Source organism: Nymphalis io, chromosome 2, assembly GCF_905147045.1.
Source record: "Nymphalis io chromosome 2, ilAglIoxx1.1, whole genome shotgun sequence".
Classification (NCBI taxonomy): Eukaryota; Metazoa; Arthropoda; class Insecta; order Lepidoptera; family Nymphalidae; genus Nymphalis; species Nymphalis io.
In genome coordinates, this window is record NC_065889.1 from 11670430 (window position 1) to 11688518 (window position 18089).

The following is an 18089-nucleotide window of genomic DNA, read 5'->3' on the forward strand; positions in this document are numbered from 1 at the left end:
TATCTGTCCAGCAGTAGGAAATCTACATTAACTAACACCGTATATGGTCCAGAGCTACATTAAGTTCAAAGAATTATATTCACGGCGCTAATTTATAAGCAAACATTTTAAAACAATGTTAATAAGATTCCAAACTGAAACGGTTCTTAAGACAAACGCTGCTATAATTATATTCAACGTATGTAAAACTTAAATTCTCAAGTTCTACGATAACCACTATCGAAGATTCAATCTGAAACTTTAATCGTCAGTTAATCCTTTATTAAGTTAGCGTACAGGCTGTTTTAATATCTGGTGAGTTTCTTCTAAGAAGCTTACTCTCTGGATTCATATTACTATACTTCTAGGAAGTTTCTCGTTTTATGTCGACTTTAAAAAAGGAAGCTAGTTATGTTGTTTCTTTTATTTGACAGCTACGCGATATCGTTACAAATAGATTTGCATTAACGAAATCATTTTGATTGCAAATTATGCTAACTAGTTTTTTTTTAATAGATAGGTACACAGATACAATTGCATAATATGTGTACATTATTGCCTGTTAAAACTAATTATAAAGTCACAACATATAAGTAAATTGGCGTACAAATATTGCTATATATTATATGAATAATAAGTGAATTTTAACAAGAACATGCATACAGAGGATTGATTACTATTGATTACGAATTCCGTGGATATTGTATAGTTTTATTGCTTTGTAAAGAAAAAATATGACGTCATTGAAAATACAAATTTACATTTCCAATGTAACAATATATGAATGCGCCTTTCATGATTAAATGAGCGTATGGAAATCGCTCTATTCTGCAGCTGCATTGCAATTTGGCGCAATTTGGCATACTCCCAACTGCAACGCGAGCCGGTCACGTGACTGCAACACCTGATAATCCGCAATGAACCAGTTTCGACCAGTACATGTAATTGCCGACATTTTTGACATAACGCCGGGTAATTTTGAAGGTGAAGTAATTTATTTCCTGTATTTTTATATCTTCGAATATTTTGCACTATTTGTATAAAATTTTGTGTTTATTTTTATTTTCTATTACAGACTTCTTATTGATTTTAATTTATAATTTAATAAAACTATTTTGCCTATATGTAAATAGGTTGTTCAATACCTTTTTGTACTCTGATTGTCAACCGATTTTCTTTTCTTTTGTACAATAGCGAACATGAAGAGCTTTAGTGTTATAAATACTTTTGAAAGAATAGAAAAAAACGTGCAAAGACACATGTTTTGCTTAAATTTTTAATAATGATTATGGAATTTCAACCGACAACCAATGCTTTTATTAATTAAGCATAGACAAAAACTATATTATAAACAAATAATGTCATACAAATTTTCAGTTTCCAATCTCAAAGACCAGCCTGCACAGAAAATATGTACACGAGTGAATGCGCAAACGCAGTTTTACTATCTATTCAATAACTTTAATGTGTCAACACACAATAATGTGTAGACTTAGGATTTGCCTTATACTCTAAGCATATAAGCGTAGACATTGAGTCTATCGAATAATTATATGCAGCGACAACAAACACACACACACGTAACTATGTTACATAGAACAATGTACGTTTCAACGCTTCCAAACAACTTGTAAAGTGTTCAATTTATTAACGCCCCGTCGGATTCGAATGCGACCGAATTGAATTCATAGTAATGATCGCGGCCCCAGCGTTTCGACGCATCCGTTTGTGATTGACATCTTTATGATTGGAGGGAATCGTGGTAACGATACACCTATACATACATATATATATTCACACATATAAGTAACATAAGCATTCTATATTATAAGGTTAAGAAGAGCTCTATTAAATAATATAATCCATTTCTTTGAGAAAAAAATAACTAATTAAAGAAAAAATTATTATTTACATTAAAAGCTTAAAAAGTATATTATGCAATTCTTCCTCGACAAGTATTTGGTCAAATAATCTTACATTCGAGTTACAATATAAAGGCCACATGGACGAATGAATGCAATCATAAATTTATTTAATTAAAAAAATGTGGCTGTTATTTCTGGTACCGAAACTATATTTGTAGTACAGTTGTAACAGCCTGTGAATGTCCCACTGTTGGGCTAAGTCTTCCCTCTCCCTTTTTTGAGGAGAAGGTATGGAGCTTATTCCACCATGCTGCTCCAATGCGGGTTCGTGGAATACACATTTGGCAGAATTTATGTGAAATTAGGCATATACAGGTTTTCTCACGATGTTTTCCTCCACCGTAAAGCACGAGATTAATTATAGTCAAAAATTAAGCACATGAAAATTCAGTGGTGCTTGCCCGGGTTTGAACCCACGACCATCGGTTAAGATTCATAATATCGTTTATAAATGTAACTCCCTTAGAAACAATAATCTTTGTGATGTTTTGGTTATTTTATTTTTTAACAATTCAAACTGCCCTGTAGTTCTCCGTTATCTTACTCGATCAATCAGTCGCCAATCACGTCCGACTGATGCAACTTCATTACCATAATAAAATTGAGTGCAACGAAGGGCGCACGAAAAATGTAAATTTACTTTAAACTTGTATGTAGTTGTATAGGTGGGCGGACGAGCAAATGGGCCACCTTATGCTAAGTGGTCACCACCACCCATAGACATTGGCATTGGGAACTAAGATGTTATGAATTTCGGATGGGTGGTACGTAGGCACCCAGATAAGCTTGCACATAGCCCTACCACCAGTAATATTTGAGGGAGGTCTGGTGTTCGGTACCTCTATGTATATATATATATATATATATATATATATATATATATATATGTACCCATGAAAACGTGTTTGCAAAATTTCGGTTAAGTTTTTAAAACGTGAAAGCGTACAATCAATATTATTTGTTTCTAGTTTGTAATAATATTAATTAAGATATTTATATACTCATTAGTTAAAAGTTACGAAGTATTATTATAATAAATACTATCATATTATACGGTTTTTAAAGTGCCACGCACTAACTATTTATTAAATATATTTGATATTTATATTATTTTCATATTTGCAATTATGTACATATAACTATACTGGCATATATAGTAATATATTGTATAACAATAGCTTGTAAACATTCCACTGGGATAACGTCTCCACTTGAGAAAAAGCCTATCCCAACACGCGACTGGAGACGTGTTGGGTTAGGCTTTTACCCACACAGACGAGATAGAATTTAATTCCACGCACGCAGTATTCACCTTTTCAAATATTACACTTTTGTCTATTATTATTACTTGAATTTATAATATAATAATTGTTTTTTTAATGAATATAACAAGTAAACTAAATTAATAGATAATGGAATTTACCAATCTACATTCCAAATAGTGGACTTTACAATAATATAATTCTGTAAAATGACTATACAAAATTGATTCTTAAAGCCTACCAAAATAAGGAATATTTTGATTTGATTTGATTCGTTTTCTAATAAAACGTTCAATGACAAAATAAACGCGTCGATGTAGAATCTTCTTTTTTTTTTTCGAAATCGTCTAAAACGAGTCAAAGCGGTTCACTCCAGTCCACACACGGTGCACACGTGTTTAATCGTACAAAAAATAAACTTCGTGTATAGTTGCCATTAAAAATGATTTATTGTTTTAAGTATAACGTTCTCTTTGCAAAAATAGTCTCTTAACAATTTTGTGATGTGTTATTAATATTGCAAATCTGTTTATTTATATACGAACAATACTAAAAAATTAACTTTGTAAGAAAATATTAGTGTACAAAAGTGTACTTATCCGATAAGAGATCTGACGTGTGCTGTTTGGATTGAACGCGCATGGAATAAAGGTTGGTAATTAAACAATTGTAAGACAGTTGAGCAGTAAAAACTAATTTTATGGTTGGAATCTTTGTGCAAGTCCATCTAGGTATGTACTACTTAGTTAGGTTCACTTATTCTACAGCCAAACAGCATTACTTAGTATTATTGCGTTCTGGTTGGAAGAGTGAGTGAGCCAGTGTTATTACAGGCACAAAGGAGCATAACATTTTAGTTCCCAAGGTTGGTGGCGCATTGGCGATGTAAGGAACGTTTAATATTTCTTCTTCAATGATAAATCAGTACCAATGATTATGGCCGGTGGGGACCACTTACTATTAGGTATCACATTTGCCCGTCCAAAGATATATATGAAAGAGGAAATTACAACAAACTTTAATTAAGTTTATTATAATTTTCTCATTGGACACTTCACACGTACAACACGCATGATATATACTCTTACAGAAAGTTGTCAATTTTTTTTTTTATAATATCTTTATTTATAATTTTAATAATAGTTTTCGATGTGAAAAATCCAAGTATATAATGTCACTCAACCCGCGCGTGCTCGCAAATGGAGTCATTTGTCAACGCCTCAGAACCGTTGACATCCATCACACATTCTAAATCGCCCAACACTAACAAATAACATCGAGCTACCGTAGCGACGTGTGCATTAGTTTTGAGTATAGATGTAAGACGTTTATTTTTATATGATTATTAGTTTCTAACACCTTCTTTTAAAAACCAAGCCTTTAACTTTAAAACAACAATGTAAAATTTGCGGCTTTTTTTTTGTTTTGTAAAAAATTAACAATTATTATAATATATGTTTCAAAATAAATATCAGTTTATACATAATTAACATAACTGTACTTAATTTTGAAGAAGTATCTTTTAAATTGCCGATGAAAGATAATAGATAAATCATAAATTAAATTTGAATGCGACTGTACTTTCAAACGCTTGCAAGTTCCAGCATCAACTAAACATCTAAATCGATCTCAAATTGTGTACTTTATCGTGTATTTCAAAATATATCATAATATTAATAATATAAAACTCAAAATTGAATTGCATATTTGAATCGGTACAGAAAGGTACAATCATAATCAAAACTATCAATGATTTTCATCACATAACTGTACAAGAAACGAAAACGAAAGCGAACCGAAGTGTACTCAACTGTATCGTACATGTGTAAAGATGTAATCGGCTTGTATTAAAGCACTCGATGGTACAATGACGGACACAAGTGAAGGTCGATTAATGACCGGTGTGCGCGATGGTCTCGCATGTACCGCAGTGCGGCGTGCTGCGGCATGCGCCGCCTGCGGTTTGGGCTCGCTAGCACCCAAAATTATTGTCTTTTTTTGATAAATTTGATGTGTTTACATTTTTTATTTGAGTTTTTTTCGAAACCTGGAGTAAGTATTGCGGTAATCGCTGAGCGTTTCGAACATTTTATTGTTTGAAACACTTTAAAATGGCTGTTCCTTTTATTGAAATAACTTTTTTAAAACCAAATGTATATTTTTTCACCAATTTAACCAATCGTAATTTCAGTCCAATATTTTAATTGTGCTAGTAAACGGAAAATTATTTAATATTTATATTTATTAAATGATAAATTCATGATTATTTAAACTTTCGAGTACTTTATATGTAACATCAGGGATATGCAAACTTTATTCGATGACTATATTTAAATAAAGAAGCCTATCGGAAAAGTAGCGAACTACTTAAAAAAGTTTGATTTGATAAAACAACATTTGAAATAAATTTAGCAATCAAAGCTAACCTTCAAAAAGAACCTTCGAGTGAAATTAATCAAGTTTACAATCTTAAAAAACGATGGTAACTATCGTGTTGGTTTATTTGTAGTTATCTACCGAGGAGCGGTGATATATCGCCGCGGCGCACGAACGGTCGAAGGTCAAGCTCTCTTAGGAACCATATCGCGATGGTATATAATGAATAAAATATCTAGGTTAGTTGGAATTTTTCACAGGAAAATGCTATTATAGAATGTCAAGAATTATTGTTTTTTGATTATTATTTTTATATAACAGCTTCGTGGTATTACGAATTTTATAAAACTGCTTGTCACCTATTGATTCTGATAAATATCGGGATATCATTTAAGATCAAAATTTAATAAAAATTCTAACAACATTTTTTTTTATATAATAATAACAGAAACAGACTTAACAGATTGTTGTATTATATTGGATATTAAAACCGCCAAAAATTTTGGCAGTTTTTCTTCAAATCCAAATTTCGCAGAATTTGGTATATAGCTAAGTGTGCATCGCGGTTTCACGAGCGTTATATTTAGATATACAAACCTGTTTCATAAAATTTGTCATATCGATTATCGTTTATGGATATACAGACGTCGATAGCATAACTATTCATTGACACTAAAGGATATTTCGAGTTTGGGCTCATTTGATTTGTTTCAATTCCTATACACTGACAAAAGAGTGTATATTTTATATAAAAATATATTAGTTTTCATCCACGTGTAGGGGAAGCGGGACGGGTATTAGGTAAAAAAAAGACTTCCTTGGGTACAAGCTTGCTTCATACCAAATTTCATCAAAATCAATTCAGTGGTTTAGTCAATAGTAATATTTGTAGTATATAAACAGTCTTTTCATTTAAATTCCGTAATTTTTATAAGCGCACCGTTATCAATTGGTACTTATAAACTACCACTTAACATTTTCCTACAAACGCTGTATTGTTTAGTAATAATCGAGTCGGCTTAATGTGTTCATTGAATTACAACGGAGCGATCCTACATCACAATGAACAAAATGAAACATCACTAGCTGTATATGATCTTGGTTAAAACTAAACCAGACTTTCGATGAACCATTTTGTTTGATTTGCTAACTTCTATTTTAGTAACTATTTTATGGACACTTTTCTGATATTTGTATTTTTATTTCATTATTGCGAATTAACGTAATATTATAAAAAGGAGATTATTATTGTTAATAACTATTCCGGTTTTTATTGCGCTATTTATCGAGGAAAGCTCGGCTTGACTCGAAATCAAGTTTCTTACTTCGACATGAACGCTCCATGACTAGAAATTGTCTTCGTCAAACTTGTCAAGAATTTTGATAAAAAACTTATATAAGTAATTGCTTAAGTTATAATAGTATAACAAGCAATTACGGGTTATTTTATGGTAAAAAAAGAATAACTTGTTTAATTATAATATGATAATAAGTTTCGATTATTTTCACGTCAATTACTATATCGTTTGTTTTTTAAATGATTATACATTATTTATTCAATGTAGACACTTCGACAACGTATAGACTTCCGATTACTATCTTCTCTTTTCTGTATTCTCTTTGACTCTCTCTCTCTTGATTATTTCACCCTTTGATTCAAATTTTTGTGTGATAATCACAATAGTCAGCTGCGTTCTGACGATTCTTCTCCTTCTTTTGTTAGAAAGTTCCTAGTCCTTGTCATCTTATGACATCTATAAAGCACTATTATTCATATGATTATACTATATATATTATATAATTTTATTTAATTTGTTGATGTTATCTTTGTATGTATGTATATTTTTGATTACTAATAACCGCCTTCACGGATTTCTGCTTAGCCTAAAGGTTGACTGACAGAGAATGCCTTCAGGCATCAAGTCCGCCTTTTGTTCCAATTACATATTGTGGTGGTCAAAAAAGTTTTAAATAAATATATTATATACGAAAATGATTTATCGATACGGTGTCGTTGCCTGGAAATATCAAACTACGGAACTCAATCAAATTATAAAAAGATACACCAAAGCATGGAGTACACGTCTGTGGGGTCTTGAAGGATTGAATAAATATATATATACTTATACATAAAACACTTCATTGAGTGTTACTAATATTTGAACTACTTTTAATACTCAATCGAGTAACTGGGTTGTAATGAAATTTAATATAGATTTTGCATACAGTATGGAAGTAATAGTTAGTCTTTTTAGGAAGGCAGACGATCATATTCGTATGTATGTATTTATTAACATGTATGAGTTCGAGTAAATTGTATTTCTGTTAGAATATTTATTTTTCTTATCCTTAGAAATGTTCTTTTCTGTGCTTTCTAAAGTTGGTAGAAAATGCTTTTAGCATTAAGCCCGCCTTTTGTACGATAAACATTTCGTGTCGTGCAATAAAGTATTATAAAAAAGTATAATGTATAATGCAGGGATATGTTTTTATTTTATGTTACAGTGTTCTTTTATTTTATTAGTTTTGTCAAATTGAGATATTAATTCGCCAATGCCATTAGCGTGGCAGGACAGTAATAGCAATAAAGATGATTGATTTGAGTGAAATTAAAGGTATATCTTATAATAATTGTTAAGACGAATGAAAATATTATTATTCGGTTCATTTGCTACAAGTCATTTGAATTACTAGCTAAAACTTTCAATGTTATAGATAATTAAAACATTTTTATAAACACAAATATGTTGTTTTACCTTTTAAAATAAGAATATATTGATATTTTCTCTATTGTGGGATTCTACGTGTATTGACATATTGGTCCCGGCTCGTGTCAGGGAAACAATGTAAGGAGCCGGAGCCACAGCGGAAAATGGTGAAGCGAACTAGAAGCGCTAAAAGCCGTCTCCAATTCGAAATAATATATTTGTGTTTTGCATGTATTCCATTTGCTGTTGAAAAACTTGGATATTGTTTATAGTGCAAAAATATTCCTAAAAAAATATATATCCTATCTTATTGTCTGCACTATTTGGATGGTGATTAAACCAGGAAACGCTTCATGCATTCATTTCACCATTCCACGTGGTGGTGGTGGGACACATAACAAATGTAAAATTCCCACTGTGTCTATTACACACACTTTCCTATGAAGGAAACAAAAATATTTATACAAAAAAAAGCTTTTAACTTGCTAATTAATTAGCAAAAATCTAACATCGGTAAGTTTAATTATATTAAACCTAAAAACGAACCCGTCATTTTAACTCTATTAATTTAATTTATTAATTTTCAACAATTATATTTGTTATGACAACAAATTGCATGCAAACATATTATGCTTGTCAAGTCAATGGGATGAGCGATGCGTAAGCGCATACAACATGAATAAAACATGATACATTTTATTAAAGTAAGTTATATTTAAAATAAAAGAATACTGTGACGGATTGCATATTTAAATTTAAATGTCAAAGTACTGCCACGAATGATTCATTAATTAACACTTTTTGTTTTTTTGCGTTTTTGTGTATAAATTTTTTATCATAATATGTTAGTTTATTTTATTTATTTATTTATTTATATATATATATATATATATATATATATATATATATATATATTGATACATATATAAATAAATATGTTTGTATTTTCTTTATTCTTCCTTAATTTATTTGTATACGTGTTGTTCTCAAAAAGGGAGAGGAGGCCTTAAGCCAGCAGTGGGACACTTACAGACTGTTACTAACTAACTAACTGTGTTGTTTTGCTTATGCGATATCTTAAAAATGTTAAGTTGGAGTGAGCGGAGCTAAAAATGTGAAATTGCATGATGAATTAACCCATAATTGCGATGTATAGTGTAAATAAGTGTCATTATTTGGAATTGTTATTTTCTGTCCCAGAAAATTGTATTGTATTGGCTTCCTATAAAATAAAATAAAAAATATAAGTAGCATTAACAATTAAGGCATTCAAAGGTACATTCATTAAAATAGCATGTCATAAGTCAATTTGACAAGTGAGAGACGAATTTCTTACAGAATATAACTTTACTGTGCTCAAAGGGCAAGATACCGTATTAAATTTTATTTAAAGAATGTATAACCCTTATCTGCTCATGGTGTTTTTTCTATTAAAAATCACTTTTAGAACTGTTAATTACATATTACTATTACATATCTTGTGTGTGATTTTAATTAAACAACAATAGTGGTTTTTTTAATCTGTGCCAATTATGTGTAAGATTATAATTGATATTATATTTCTTTTGATAAGGTTTAAAGCAGTTTGAAAAATTAAATTTGACTAATTTTTTTCCTATTTTGTAAAAAAAAAAAAAATATTCGTTTTGTCTTATGTGTAAAAGATATTATATCGAAGACTTTACTAATTATTATTATAGAATTCGATTGGTAAACGCCTCACAAATTTCTCTTCTAACACGTTAACATGTCTAACATACTACATACCCGTTAATGAGCCTAATTTTGCTTCGAAGTAATCTTTATTGAAAATGGAAATATGGAAAGAATAAATAAGTCACTTGATGGGAAATCAATGAGCCAACATTTATATCTGATATGACATTAGAAATGTTCTTTTTAATGATAGAAAAGATAAAAGTACTAGTGTTGTAGTAAAAAGTCATAGTGGTCACCACCAACCTTATACATTGGTACTGTACATTGGTCTTCGCCCAGCAGTGTGACATTCACAGGTTGTTACTTTACTTTACTATATAAAAGCTATATATATGCATCTCGTACATCGACAATGCGAAACCAAACTTGGGAACTAATATGATATCATTTGTGTCTGTAGTTACACTGACTCACTCTCCCGTCAAACCGGAAAGCAACAACACTATAATACATTGCTACTTGGCGGTTGAATATAAATGAGATAGAATAGATATTGAGTATAATATGAGATGCATAGGCGGTACTTACTCAGACGGGCCTGTACAAGACCCTTATGTAATTTTTTTCAAATATTAACCATTCAACCAAAAAATCTAATCTCACTGGTGGTAGGGCTTTGTGCAAGCTCGTCTGGGTAGGCATCACCCACTCATCAGATATTCTACCGCAAAACAGCAGTACTTGGTATTATTGTGTTCCGGTTTGAAGGGTGAGTGAGCCAGTGTAATTACATACACAAGGGATATAAAATCTTAGTTCCCAAGGTTAGTGGCGCATCAGCTATGTAAGCGATGGTTAATATTTCTTACAGTGCTAATGTCTATGGGCGTCGGTGACCACTTACCATCAGGTGGCCCATTTGTACGTCCGCCTACCTATACTATAAAAAAAATCTAGATCCTAGTCGTATTCGATTCAACTGTCAAAACAGCTGCTCTAAATATAATTGTCATTCTTTTCCCGAACCATTGCCGTAAGTTTTTAAGCTATGTTATTCTTTGCGTCCTGACTTCTTCGTCTGTTACCTTCTCCTGCGTAGAGGAGTTTATCTTTCTTGCGTTAAGCGTTATGTGCTCAAAATATTATATTTACCACATATCAGCCTCATTAATTCTACACACAGCTTAACTTAAACAGTTCACTTAAAATAAAATATACCTTTAATTTATTAATTAGATTTTTAATCTTAGTATTATGAATTATATATAATAACTACTCCATAGTTTCTCTTGTTCTTACGAATTTTAATTCCTACTAAAGGCAAGAGAGAAAACGGTGTAGTACTTCACTGCTTTACAGCGCTTAGTATAAAGTTATTGTGTGGTAAAAATGTAACGAATAATATAGATTAATTAGGGTAATGAGTATATAAGTTTACGTATTTAAATAAATTTATTATATACTATTTTACAATTTTATATAGACATGATATATAATAATACGTTTTTTTTAATAATTTGACTTAAATGTCTTCCGAATTATCTTTCTAATAAACTCACTATGAAACTACAGCACCAATTTTAATAATTATTTTACCATAAGCTATCTATCCAGAAGATAGATGAAGTAATGGTATATGTATTATTCACGTGCGCATATGTATGTGTGTACTCTTATAGTCACAAATTGTATTCCACGTGAGCCTTGGACATAGTTATAAAGTATATCATAGTCATGTTATGTGATTCGAATACGTCATCCTTACGAATGTTTTGCGCATGTTGACTATTCTATAATAGATATATTAAAACTCTGTATGGAAGATTTTTTAAGACGATTGATGATAAAATTGATAATATGATATATAAACACATATTTTATTGTTAAATAATAATAATATCCTCCAGACCGATTTCGCCATCTACGCAGGAGATATTATAGTGCACAAGTGTGTGGGTATACACAGGTACACTCTCTATTTCCTAACTCTCATAACCCGATGGGACGGCAATCCGACACGACCGGAAAGAGTTCAGGCGCAGGACCAACGGCTTTACGAGCTTACAATTTCCAGACTCCGGGCTGCTCACTGAGAATTTTCTGACAGAAAAACCCAATAACTTTTTATTGGCCTGACCTGGGAATTGAACCCAGGACTTTCGGGTCTGTGGCCTTACATCAAGCCACTAGACCAACGAGGCAGCTTAGGCAGAGCAGATTTTATTGTTAAAGTAACGTTCGATTGAAGCTATAATCGTATTTCAATATATTAGTCAACCTAATCAAAATAATAATGGCATGGCAATTTTGAGAATATTAAATACCTTATAAAGATTTACGTTAACCATTCCTGAGACTGATTTTGCTGTTCAGCTGATCAGCACACTGGTTGAGAACCTAAATACCGATGTTATTTATGGAAAATCACATGAACGATTCTTGGCTTCGGGTGGGCTCGCTTCATCAGATTGTTTGCTCTTGTTAGAGCAAACAACCTACAATTATTTCTTAATTTATTCTGATTTCTATAAATTTTAAAAAATATATTGCGAATTAAAACCATTGTATGTATAATAATTATATTCGTATAACGCTTTAGCTGGGAAACAATACCGGCCATTATTATAATGTCGGCATATTTTCAGAATGTTTTAAGCATTGATGACCAACAGACCGATTTCCGCCACGATGGCCGTTCTGAAGGGAGACTTTGAAGGGAATCAACTAAGCAGGACATATTATAGTGCACAATAGTGTGCACAAACACAAGCACATTCTCCTTTCCTGCATTTTCAATCTGATGTGATGGTAATCTGAGACGAACGGCAAGACTTCAAGTGCAATATAATAAGCTGGACGTTTTTTCCAAAAGGAAACCACTATAATCAAATACTAAAACCTAAGTAAGAGAAATATTCAAGGTCAGTTAATTTTATTTCAGAAATCGATAATAAGCTATTCAACTCTTAATTCACGTCGAGACTTAGTTAAATTTAAACCCTCCCACGCAACCGGTTTATTTTGGTTCAGCCCACGCATTCTCTGAGCACGTGGTTATAGTGACGTACTGTTTACGATTTTACTGACTAGTACATATAGTTTGACCTATCCTTTTTTTTTTATAGAATAGGAAGGCGGACGAGCATATGGGCCACCTGATGGTAAGTGGTCACCAACGCTCTTAGACATTGGCATTGTAAGAAATGTCAACCATCGCTTACATATCCAATGCGCCACCAACCTTGGGAACTAAGATTTTATGTCCCTTGTGCCTGTAATTACACTGGCTCAATCACCCTTCAAACCGGAACACAACAATATCAAGTATTGCTGTTTTGCGGTAGAATATCTGATGAATGGGTGGTACCTACCCAGACGAGCTTGCACAAAGCCCTACCACCAGTAAGCCTTACTAATATTATAAACATAAAAATGTTTTTGTTCTTTTGTTTGTTACGCTTTATTGTCTTAACTACTCAACCGAATATCGTGAAATTTTGCACACACATTGTCATGTGTACATAAAAGGACATAGGACCCTACACACGGCGAAGCCTCGGGCGGAAACTACTAGTATTTATATATCAACTATATGCTATTTGATTACTAAAGATTTTAACACTACCTACCTAAGCTACCTAAGCGCATTAAACATAAACTCATTCGTTTATTGCGTCAGTAACTTTCCACTCAAACGTTACATGCAGAAACTCTCGTGACGCCTAAAAACGTACCACTCAAAAACAATATATGGTTGATTATTTTAAGTTCAATACAATCGATTTTTATAACCTTCGCCTTATAAATATGCTTTGACCTCAAACAAATCATTGCTAATCGATACAGGTACGCTAACGTCTTACGCAAGTTTTAATGATATAAAATAAAATAAACCCATAGATTAATGGTTTTGATAAGTAAATATTACAACTAGGGCCTTTTATTATGAGCTAATGGCTTATAAATACGTAGTCAGTAGTATAATAATTAATAACACATTAATTATTCATACAAATCTGTAACATCGTCGCTATTTTATATAACTATAAAGGCATTTATATGAAAGCGTGCTTAAGTCGAGTACTATTATAGAGAATTATTAGTGGTAATTTGCGATGAAAATCGAGTTATATTACCAAATAGAAATCACATAAGCCACGAGAATATTTTATTTTATTTATATTATTTAAAAAAATGTTCACTATTAGGGTACTTTTAATTTACAATTTACTTGCTCTCAGTGTAAAACTTGAGACCTATAATTACTTTAAAAAGAACAAGAATATTTCTGTTGTTCGATTAATAACAGTCCGTGATAGTCCCACTGCTGGGCTAAGGTACTTAGTTTGATTAGTTAACAATTATTAGATAATAACACATATTAACGTTAATTATATGGCAGATCGCGTGTTAAGCGTTCGTGATATAAAGGCCTATAAAACATTAAGTATTTCACACCTCATTATTTAAACATGGAACTCAATTTTCCCATGAGCGCAGTCACTGTCTAGGGAGACGCATTTAAACTGACAGTTTACACTATTAAACAATAGTACCAACTATTAAATTATCTTTTGAAAATCATTTTAATTATATCATACATACGAGTACATCTAGCAGAACAAGTTGGAATAAGTTCAAAACACTTCTCGAAAAGGAGTACCAGCCTTGGAATATTCATAGGCTCTTGCTTACGCACTTACTCAGGAAGATTAACGTGCTTTCCGAGGCAAGGGAATGTAATACTGCTATCATCAGTGTATCTTATCTATATATTTTATTTACGTTTATTACGTGATTCTACGTAATTATAATAATTCCAAATTTGTATCGGCGTATATATTCCAAAATAAAGGTAACTTATAATCAATTTAATCCTGTAATACGACAATGCAATGTGCTTTAAAGAGGCTTCGTAAATAAAGAACATTTTGTTTTAATGTTATCTTCATTTAAAATATATATAAAGAGATTATATAAAAGAAATATTAATTTTAAATTTTAATACTTTTATTATTACAAGCTGTTATTAAAATGATCGAAAAACAAAATAACACATTTTACAATCGACATTGTTAAAAAATATTTCATTTTAATACTCATTCCCATGTTATACTCATCATGTAGTCCCAATTCATCATATTAGTATTTGGTCAAAATTATTGTGAATTTTCATTTATCTCAATATATATCTCTTTTTTTATCAATATGTGAATTCAATGTACTCGATACGTATAAGTAACGTACGAGTATCATTGTTCATTTTTAATAATATTAACGAGCTTTCTTTGCCTTAAGAAGCTTTCGACTTCAAAATTAATACATCATAGGGGTATCCGATTCGATAATAAAATTCGAGCAGAGCATTTTACATTTACCAATAACTCAATTAAAGACTGATAAAAAATAATAATAATTAAAGCTTATTAGACGGTACAGAATTATGAAATTATAGAAGAGATTGGAATTAGTATACGTTTTTATGAACGTAGCATAATAAATATAATTGTATATGATTATGACTTTTTTTTATTATTAAAAAGAGTAACTAATAAGTTTCTTGCCGGTTCTCCTCGGTCTCAGAAACCATATTCTGTACCGGAGGTAGCTTTATATTCAAATTTAAATTGTATTGTAAATGACGATTCGAAACTGCTTATGAGAACTCGCTTGAAGTATATTTTGACTTGTAATCTACATTACATTTTATTTGTTTTTTTAGAATTGATAAAACTTTATATCGTTTCTTCATCATTTCATGTGTGTATTCTTGGTTGAACATAACATATTTAATGTAATATTTAATTTCCATTATGGATATATAAGTATCTCAAATAAAATATAACAATTATAATCAACGGATGATTCTACTGTTTACAGATGAATCGTTCAATCAGTGTGAGCAGTCCCGCGGAACAAAGGGCCTATGGTGTACCTCCGAACAAGGTCGAGGCTTTCAGGACAATTACGGCGAATGACATCGCGGGCGGAACGGCGCATTGCCATCGTTCACCCCATTTGATCCCGCAAATTATCAACATGCCCTTTCACTCGAACCACTTCGAAGTCCTTGTCTTGACCCTGAAACCTTCAGACGCAGAAAACCGCAAAACAATTGAATCGTACCTAATATGTTTGTCTTCCGAACGATTTTTATGTAGTAATCATCTCAGCTACAACTGCTACAAACGTAGCAGTCATAGAGCTATTTTATTAAAAATCGTCAGATCATCGCGTAATGTTAAAAAAAAGCTAATTAATTATTATATAATGAATCATATTAAAATCCGCAGCCTTAAAAAAAAACAGGATTTTTTTTCCAAAAATATATTCGGGCTCACCTGGATATAGTCGTCTCGTTCTTTCGGATTGAAGGTCGGATCTGATTAGAGAGGGCACTGGTGCACTCACGGTCGCGTGCAACTGCGGCGGAGGGCGGCTACAGACTGACTACTCTGGGCCCGGCCAGGAGCCCCTGCCCGCGCAAGCCGTACCCCTCCCCCGCACCCTAGCGGATAAACAACGTGCATTGTAGGCCCGATCTGTAGACCTACTCTGTTGGGAGCCAACGTACACACCTCCAACGTAACAAAATGAACTGTTTTACGTCCATTGCTTTTTCAACTCCACCTACTTACCTTATATTACAATATTAGCGCAGTAGTGAATGAGATTTAGGTTTTTAAGCGATAAATACATTATCATAAGGAGTCTGTAAACAAATTTGTTACCCAGATAGTAGTCTAGCATTATAGATTTTGGGTAAAATAGCGGAACAAATCCCAGGTAATGATGATGTTGGTTTTCAGATGTAATACCATATTTCGCTATTCAATTTCAACCAATGCGTGAAAAAAGCTCATTGTGGCTGTCCTTTGAATCTGCGGTCCTTTTGTCACAAAAGGATCAACCAATATTATTATGATTATTTACTTTTCAGTTATGAAAACCCGTGTAACGTTATGTTTTATAATTTAATTTATCTAATGTATACAAATTTCGTTTTCTTATAGAAAAAAACAACAACTAGCTTAGACTAACATTATAGTAATTTTGTAACTGATATTACAGAATAAGCGCGATTTAAGTTGGCTGGTCTAAAGTTAGCCTTGAGGAAAAGCATTTTTTGAATGGAAGTGCAACGAGACTGGCCACTAACGAGTGATTTAGCCTGAAGATATGAACACTGATATTTTGCGGCTACAACAAAAACAGTCTGTATAAAATTTGAAAATATTAAAAAAAAAACAACTATCTATAATGAAAACTGATTTCGACTGTTTCACAAATAGAAAACCAAATTCGCTACATGGTATTTCCATCGAGAACAATGCAAGTAACTAAATTAGAATAAACAAAAATAAGAATAACAATTCTAATTTTTTTCAATTCAATTTTCTTTGATAATATCGTTATATACTGGTGGTAGGGCTTCGTGCAAGCTCGTCTGGGTAGGTACCACCCACTCATCAGATATTCTATCGCAAAACAGCAGTACTTGATATTGTTGTGTTCCGGTTTGAAGGGTAAGTAAGCCAGTGTAATTACAGGCAAAAGGGACATAAAATCTTAGTTCCCAAGGTTGGTGGCGCATTGGATATGTAAGCGATGGTTGACATTTCTTACAATGGCAATGTCTAAGGGCGTTGGTGACCACTTACTATCGGGTGGTCCATATGCTCGTTTGCTTTATCATTCTATAAAAAAAAAATACAACATAAATTTATAATACAACGTAACTCCAATCCACATATGTTAATATGTCGATATAATTGTTTAACATACTCATATTATATTTATTAAATTCACATACTTAAAATTAATAATTTGATTAATGACCTTTTTTAATAAAAAATCAAATTTTAAAAAGTAACCCCTGATCCATACCCGACGCAAAGCTGCCCATAGCACAGGCCGCATTTCCAAGTTTTACGACAATGGACAACCTTTGTGCCAAGTAAGACCCGGAGCGACTGCAAAATCTCCTCTCTCTAAGGCGACAGCCAATCTCCCTGATAAAAGTAAGGGCATCCGACCTACGTCATCTCGATGTCTCGAACGCTAGTGCCTCAAATAAAATTAAGTTTTTAAATTAAATTATTTCCTTACACAATGATAATAAAACAATTTCTATCAAAATTACCTATATACGCCATTAAATTATCTATACCAATTTACAT

At 32.0% G+C, this 18089-nt stretch overlaps 1 protein-coding gene across 1 annotated transcript in view; it reads right to left on the reverse strand.

Annotated features, from left to right (window-relative positions):
- The window catches only part of LOC126773294 (acetylcholinesterase-like), a 54554-nt gene extending 38212 nt beyond the window's left edge, over positions 1-16342 (reverse strand). Inside the window, exon 1 of the mRNA XM_050494126.1 lies at positions 16251-16342. The gene's annotated coding sequence lies outside the window, so the exon portion shown is untranslated. The remainder of the gene's footprint in view (positions 1-16250) is intronic.
- Between the last annotated feature and the right edge of the window lie 1747 nt (positions 16343-18089).